At 38.3% G+C, this 8,950-nt stretch overlaps 1 pseudogene; it reads left to right on the forward strand.

Moving 5' to 3' along the window:
• The first annotated feature begins 1,486 nt into the window (after positions 1-1,486).
• On the forward strand, positions 1,487-2,396 carry LOC102429705 (annotated as a pseudogene).
• The last annotated feature ends 6,554 nt before the right edge of the window (positions 2,397-8,950 follow it).

Below are 8,950 nucleotides of genomic sequence, written 5' to 3' on the forward strand. Positions count from 1 at the left end.
ACTTCCGTGAGATTTCATGTCTTTAATATCATTGGTTTAAATGTGTAGGTGTTTATTTTTATGTTCTAATTAGGAGATAATTTTCAGATGAATCAAAATGGTTACTTGTACCTCTCTTCAACTTTCCTCTGACCTAGAGAGTAGATAAGTGGGTTTTCAGGGACCCATGGGGAAGTGGTACTATCAGAGTAATCACTTACCCAGCTCTCTGTCCGGGTATTTGCAGATTGTTGCAACCACTATTCGTATGCACATTGCCTATTAGTGTCTACTGAAGTAAAGATAATATTTAGTGAGGTAGTAATCTCTTTTAGCTAAAATTAAAGTACAAAGAGGAAGAGTACCTTTTAAATACTAGACTGTGAAACAAGTTCTTAAAAACCCACAGCTAAAATAATGAATTTGGGGGCATATAAGAAAAATGAATATACTACATTTTTTCACAAGGACAGCATCAAATATACCCAAAATCTTAACTACAGAGATTTCCTCCCCCTAGGTTAAATATGCTTCAATTTATTATAAACCTAGCATATATAATTTTTCTTTGAAAACTCCAAGTTTATGCTAAGTCAAATATCTTCTCTTTTTTTTTGCTTTCCTTTCCATTTCTTTCTCTTTTTAAGAGCAGGAGGAAGAAATTGCTTTCTTTCTTGACTTACAACCCGTCTTACAAATGTTGAATCATTGCCTAGGTGCATGAACTCAGTCCTGAGCAGCTTTAATTTATAGCAGCCAACATTTCTATAACATACGCTCTCTAAAAGAGGCCCACAGAAGAACCAGAAATCTGTGGTTGTGTAGAAAGTTTAATGGGAATGGAAAATCTCCACGTTTACACGTCTATCCTTGCATATTAATATCATTACATTTAAACGGTGGTTTGATTTCAAACATTGAATTAATTAAGAAGGGAACTTCCAGGTCGAGCTATAATGTCAAATCAAATGCCAACAGCTCCTTCTACTGGCTACTAGAAGAACAAATTTGGTCTCAATCAATGAAAAAGAAATTTGCTGTTTATTTAAGAAGCATCTTTTCCAAATTAAAAATTTTGAAAAATATCTAAGTTTGTTGGGAAACTTAAAAAGATGTGTACTTGTACCGAGAGGAAGAAAATACTGAGAATTAGGGAAATAGAAGTTGACAGTCATGTGAGTTTCCTACATCAATAAATGATTCCTGCTTCCACTAAAAAATATCTGGTCACTATCTTGCCCACCACTCTCTATTATATAGAGTTTGGGTTAAAAATAAAATATAATCAAGGTTAGGTTTAAGGTTATGCTTTCTCAAATTGAACACAAATATTAAATGAATATTCTGGAAGTTGAGAAATGAATAGAAATATTAAATTTTTCATGATATCTCTTTGTTCTAAAAAAAAGAAAAGAAAAAGGAGGGCTAGAGCAGGGATTGGGCAGGAACCAGGCCTGGTGGCAGAGGCTGCTGGCAGGTAGATTCTGGCTTCTGGGGTCAGCTGCCCATGATCCTACAGGAGGTGAACTGCAGCATCTTGGAGGAGACCCTCAAGTTCAAGTTTGAGTACAACAGTTGCCAGAAACAAAACCAGAAGCAGTAGAAGTAACATTTTCAGATTTTGCTGGGCTCCCCTATTATATTTCATATCCTAATGCAGACAAAACAGAAGTGATGGTCAGCATTTCTTTGAAATTCTACAAGGAACTTCAGGCACATGGTGCTGATGAGTTACTAAGAGGATGTACAGAAGTTTCTTGGTAAATCCAGAATCAGGATCAACGTCTCTTTGCTATACTACCTTGACAATCTGCCTGAACCCAAGGATTCCATTGTGCGGCAGGCTGGCATGTCGAAATGAGATTGTTTTGCCTCTGTCTTTGAGAAATACTTCCAGTTCCGAGAAGAGGGCAAGGAAGGAGAACAGGGCAGTGGTCCATGGTAGGGATGATGAGACCATGTATGTTGAGTCTTAAAAGGACAGAGCCACAATAATCTTCAGCACAGTGTTTAAGGATGAAGACAGTGTGGTCATTGGAAAGGTGTTCATGCAGGAGTTCAGAGAAGGCACAGAGCCAGCCCCACAGCCACAGGGAACCGCCTCTGGAGCTGGAAGACATGGGTGCTGTGGAGGGTGACAACATTGGCTATATTACCTTCGTGCTGTTCCCTGGCCACACCAAGGCCATTGTTGAAGATAACACCATCCGCCTGATCTACATGTTCCAGGACCACTTGCACATCAAGTGGGCTAAGACCAATATTCACACACGCCTGCAGCCAAAGCATCCGAAGTCCTCATGGTGCTGAACTTTGCACATCCAGATGATGAGAAGAAAGAAATGGAAACAATCATGGGGAAGACCTTTTCATCTGCCAACTCCTGGGAACCGGAAGAGGACGCAGCTGGCAACTGAAGGTTGGAACACTTGCTATTGGATACTCGTAGCTTTTAATGTTGCATCTCTGCACATTCTTAAGGGAGTCTCCATTTTGGTTCCATTCTGTACACATTTGGAAAATAATCTGCAGAAACGAGCTGTGCTTGCAAGGACTTCTAGTTTCCAAGAATTAAAAAAAAAAGAAAGAACGAAGAGAAGAAATCCACTTAGTCCACTTGATTTCTTTTCTATCTTCCCTCCCCCCATCCCCCTTCCTTTCCACTCTTCTTCCAAGCTGTTTTGCTTTACATTATGTCACCAGTAATGAGTTGCAGGATAATGCAAGCTTAACTTGTTTTCTCCTAAGCATTTGAGTTCAAAACTCCTAGATCTAAAGAAATATGGTTGGGGTCATTAATAAAGAAAATCATGCCATCTTATAAAACAAGTATACAAATAAATAAGAAAACATTTTATTGTTATTTCAATGAGGATAAATAGTTAACTTTCAACTTGTATAATAAGAGTTTGGGAGCAAAGAATGTTGACCTCTTTTATTCAAATTCTACCATTTGATGAAACAAGTTGTCTAATTAGGGCAATAAAAGTAAAAAGTGTAATAAAATGTTTTCTCCCTAACCCCTTACCTTATCCTCCATGAAGACCACTGTCCTCCACCATCTGAAACAATCAATCTAGTTGGTACCACTCATTTAGAGCTGTCTCTGCCTCAAATTCCCCCAACTCTCCACAACTCCTCGCCTCATTTTCATACAGACATGTTCCCTGAACGTAAATGGAAAATGTAATAGCACACTCAGAAGTTTTCAAATCCCACTCATTTCAACAAGTGAGACTTGACGAGGTTGATCCGAGAGGCTCGTAGGAGAGGTTTTAGAATCTTGACAGAAATGCCCTGTGAAGGAAAACCTTTCTTCTTCAGAAAGGACGGAATAAGGAACTGAGGAGACTCGGCCTCCCGTTCCATGGCTGTGTCTCAGCAGTGTTCTCCCCCACACTCCCGCTGGCTTAGTATGAACTCTGAAAACCACCATGTCATTTTTGAAAGATTACCAAGGCAAAATGATTCTTTAACTCTTTCTCATCCCACCTTTCACCCCCCCCCCCCATACACACACACACACACATTGCGAAAACATATATGTATCCTTCACCTTTGGGAAATGAAACATTTATGTTAAAAGAACAATCCTATATCTTAAAGTTGACACCACACCTTAATTTAGGACACCACTTATTTCCATAATTGGTGGCAGAGCCACAGAAAATCTTTTTAAGGCAATTTCTTCCTTGTTTAACAACAGAATCATGGTTGAATTGCAGTGCATCCTGGCATGCAACTTTTTAAGGGATTTTCATGTCATTAATTATCTTACAACACAAATTTTCTTTTAAATGCTGAACTTTTGAAACATTAAGTTTAAAAAATGGCTTTGAGTCAGACAGGTCTCCTAGATTCAAACCTCAACTCTGTCATTTATGAACTTGTGGGACCCAAGGCAAGTCACTGAAACTCGGTAAACCTCAATTTCCTCCTTTGTAAAGAGGGAATGATAATACATCTCTACCTCACTGGCGGCCTTCTGAGGTTGCCGTGAGATAATATATGTCACATGCCATAGCAGAGTGCTTGGTATATAACTAACAACCAAGGTTGCTGCTGTTGTTTAATAAACAAGAATTTTTTTTATTTTTATTTTTTGTGAATGAAACGCTATAACTTTATTTCCTGAAAAAAAAATGTCATCACAGTCATCCACGGGAGCTCTGATTAGGAAACTGATAAGTAAGTATTTCTGAAACACAGACTCAAACATGGTGGGTGAAGTAGTCGTGTCTCTTACCTGGGAGAAGACCGCAGAGTTCTTCCTGAGGGTGGGAGTGGTAGTTTGCAGTGAGGCAATGAGTTAGAACCAGAAAGTTGTCCTTAATGGGTCATCTGAAGAGAACATCTACGGGACAGTGTGTCACTGCCAGATTGTGACTCATTGGGAGAATCAAGGGAGAATCCAGGCTCTAGAAGTGGACTGATCTTTCTCCAAGCCTACCTCTGGTGCCTTCCAGCTGTGTGACCTTAGGCCTTGTCCTCACTTTCTCTGAGCTTCATTTCCTATTCTGCAAAAAGAGGAGATTGTCTAACTCACAGAGCGGAGTAAGAATCTGTGGTCACGGATTTTTATAACATATCCGGCTCCTTCCTTCCTCTGCACTAGCCAGACTGGCCTCCTTGGAAGCCCGAGATGCTCGTTCTTGCCACGCTCCATCACACTGTGTTATCTCTTTAATGCCTGTTCCTTCATTACATCTTCAGCTCAGTCATCACTTCCTTGTGGAAACCACCCTTGATCTTGCTGAGTAGGCCAAACTCTTTCTATGTGTTCTTCAGCTACCTTAGAGGTCTGACACTTAACACAGACTGCATTTGATTGACTGTTTCCCTACCAGATTATGAGCCACTTAAGGGCAGGGAGTATTTGTTCTTGTTCACCATTATAACCCCCCTTGCCTGGCAAAAAAAAAAAAAAGTACTAACAATCATCTGTTGAACAAATAAACAGAAACCCAAGCATAAAAGATACTTGGAAAATGGTAGTTATTACCATAAAATTTTAGCATAAAAGTTACCTTAGAGGTCCTCGAAAGGTTAGTCCCAACCACTTTCCTTCAACTATGTCTCCAGCAGGTTCACACCCTGTTGAGATCAGTGAACAAAGAATCAAGATTTCAAAAATCAATGGATGCCTATTAAAATCTACACTTATCATCCACTGACATCCACATTTCCATTGGTTGTCCTAAATTGCCCTCCCTATTATAATTAAAACAATGTGTCTCAGCTGCAAAGGGCCGAGAGTGCAATGACAGTAACTCTTGAACCATGTTCTCCAATAAAGGATTTTATGCAGTGATGGGACTGGACATTACTTTGGGAGGAGAATTTTGTCGGCTTTTCTGGGCAAGTTTTCTGTACTGTAAGATGCTGTGCATATCTGTGAGGCTGGGAAGTCCCGGAACTGCATTTTCAGATGTTCCTTGGTCCTCTATCTGTATATTTACTCCAATACCCACCCCCTTTAAAATTCTGTCATGAGTAGAAATGGCAATGCCTGGGAAATATTTTAATGCCATAATAAAGTCACTGGGAGCGTGGCAACACAAGAAAGAAAATGTAGTGGTAATCCTGTAGAAACATTAAAAAAATTTTTCCACTCATTAAAAAAAAAAAAACCATGGAGACATGAAGGGCAGGAAATGCTGCCACTTTATTGCCTTTTTAGTCAAATGTCTTTACGGGCCTATCCCTTTAAACTATATTATTAATATTGATCCCTCAGGGCCTAACACAATTTCCACCTCCTCCCTGTTCTGACTACCCCAGGACACTTTGACCTTTTCAGAATTCCCGTTATGCAGGTTTTATGCTTTCAGTAATTGTTTCTGATGTTTACTTTTCTCTCTCAACTACCTTGGAAGGTGCAGAAACCGAGACAGGGAACAATCCTTTCCAGAGGGCGAGGTAAGAAAAATAGTGACTTTGGAACACACCTGGGTTTTGGAATTGCAAGGCTTGGTTGGAATCCCATTTCCTGACCCTTACTAATGATGAAAAGTGCGGCCAGGATATATACCAGGGGGGAAAAATACCTTACCTTACCAAATTATTGTTAGTATTAAAGTAGATTAAAATGTGGTAGACTAGCTGCAGTTCATTTTTCATCCCCCCCCCACCACCACTACCAAGCCACTAGTTACAAATTTACTGTAGTTAGTTCCAGTACATTTTTATAAAGCTTTTCTATTTTTGTTTTTATTTTCTGATTAGGAAACAAATTCTTTTAGAAAAGTTAAATGATTTAGAAAAGTAAGAGAAGAAAATGCAATTAGCAGCTGCCATACTTGAGGGGTTACTGTGTGCAGGGAATGTGCTGTGGGTTGTATACTTATACAATCCCTTTAATTTGGACAGCAACCAGGAGGTAGATCTTAATGTTTTTCCCATTTTACCTGTGAAAGAGCAAAGACAAAGGGTGCCTATGGGAACACAATAAGTGATGGACTTCGAAATCAAATTCAGTTGTTCAGTTCATAGAACAACCACCATGATAGGGTAGTTCCCTAAATTATCCATAAATCAACCATGTCCCATCATAGAGGGAAAAAAAAGCCAGGCTATTAACATACTGTGGATTCAATTATATTTTCTTCCAATTACACGCTCACATATACACAGCTATGCAGTCTTTTTAAAATCAAAATTGGAATCATAATGTAGATAGAGTTTTTTTGTCATTAACATTATATTTTTGGCACTTTAATGACATACAAATTCCTTGCATATATGCTTTTAGTAGTGACTACATGTGCATTTTCCCCTCATTAGACCATTATTCTCTTGTTAGACTTTCAAGTGATTCCCAATCCTTAATATATAATTTTCCCCAAGGTTAAATTTACCACAAATTAGGATTATGCACATTATAATCTGCAATATGCAAATTACTTATCATAATAAGAATATAATTATATAAAATCCCAGATGTACCATTTTTGATTCAGACCTTGTAAGAAAAAGGATTTTAAAATCATCCTCCAGTCCACCCCTCATGCCACCCTATTTTTTCATGATGTGAAAAAAAAGATTACCCAGTTAATGTAATTCTGCCTACTTTACAAAGTGCATTATCAAACTGTTGCCAACGTGCCTCTAGGTCAAGAATGAGCCCTCCTTCAATAAAAAATTTTAAAAAAAGAATGAACCCTCCTGCCCTGGCCAGGAAGTTCAGTTGGTTAGCGTGTCCTCTGGATATGCCAAAATTTCTGGTTTGATTCCCAATCAGGGCACATACAAGAATCAACCAATGAATGCATGAATAAGTGGAACAACAAATTGATCCCCCTCCTCTTTCTCTATAAAAAAATCAAAGAAAATTTTTTTAAAAAGAATGAACTCTATTGCAACAAGTTTGGTCACTGGTCTAGGAATGGCAATGTAGTATGGCAGAGGACAGCTGGAGCTGAAGCTGGAGATGAAAGGTCTGAGATTCTAATTATAGTCACGACTTATTACTGTGACTATATTTTGAGCAAAGAAATTGATCTTTGTGAGACTCAGTTTCCTTAATATAAATTATAATAGCAATATTTTCTCTACTGTCTTGTAGGGTGATGATGATAATTAAATGCTAGGATATTCTGCATAATCTATATTTATTATTATTATTATTATTATTATTATTATCAGCTTCATCACCATTAACTAGACTTGTCTAAACAATCATATTCTTACTAAAAAAAATCACAGAAAATTATGCACCTTTTCCAATGAATAGAAATGTCTGCAAAATTCAGGCTCTATTTGTTTTTGGGGGAAAAAATGACCATTTTGTCTCATGAAAGGGAAGAATATATCAAGAATGAAAAATGATTTTATTTTTAAATATATATTTCTAAATATGCTTGACTTCCTTTTTTCTCTCATGGATTTCTATTGGAAATGTAAAACCGCTTCTGCATTTCTTATCATCCCTACTTTTCCTTTTCTTGGGTCCATAACAGAAAGCCTCCTGCCCTTTAGAATACAAACTAGACAAAAACTAACCAAAGTTCCTCCTTTGAATGTAGGTCTGATGCCATCTCCACTTGTGGCTAATGCAGGTTCTTGTGTGGCTGGGAGCAGAATGCCTTGCCCAGAAAGCAGAAGCCCTCCAGCAGTTTCTTGGTGCAGGTGGGCTGGGACCTGCCTCTTCAACCAGACTCACTCTCATGGTCACACTGTATTTCTCTTAATACCTGGATAAAATTAGCCTACCATGTAAACAGCCACGTTGCATACAAACCTGGTGAAGAGCAAACCTTCTCATTAGTGTAGGTTTCTAGAATCCTCTCATAAAAAACTTCACTCAGCGAGCCATACCACAGCTGGTATATTAGCTGTTCCTATTCTCTTATTTTTTCTGAAAATGTCCTTGTCACATTATTTTTGCTCTCTCCATGATTGTTTGGGATACATCCCCTAAGAAGTTGAAAATTCTCTTAGTATTATCAGAATGCCAGTCTGGGGCCAAGATGGTGTGATTTTGGCTTTATTGCTTTCTTCATGAAACTTTCCCCTGTGTTTTATTTCAAAAGAGTTTGTATCATGTTGGACATGTATTTCCAAACCATGGACTGCTAAAAAGATCTTACTCTCTTTCCCCCTCTCTTTTGTTCTTAAACATCTTGTCTTTTGTTTTAAGCAGGCCCTGGAAAAAAGAACCTGGCTTTCTGAAGTCAAAACTCTTAGCAGCATCTGCCCTGTCTCTATAACAATGGACCTGTAATCCTTAAACTTGAGCCTGAAATCCCAGAGAAACATTTTTCTTATACGTTGTGATACAGGTTTGGTAGGTAGTGTGATTTCTGCATCAAGAAGTAAATAATAATTATGGTTTGCTTCCGTTATATAAATATTTACATAAAATAAAGAGTGAAAAGAGAAGAAGATCTTGTTAGGGTTGACTTTCCATTTGGTTCACAGTTAACAGGCCCAACAGTGAGTTGTAACCCACCTCTTTAAGGGAATTTCAAAT

This window comes from Myotis lucifugus, unplaced genomic scaffold, assembly GCF_000147115.1.
Source record: "Myotis lucifugus unplaced genomic scaffold, Myoluc2.0 scaffold_79, whole genome shotgun sequence".
NCBI lineage: Eukaryota > Metazoa > Chordata > Mammalia > Chiroptera > Vespertilionidae > Myotis > Myotis lucifugus.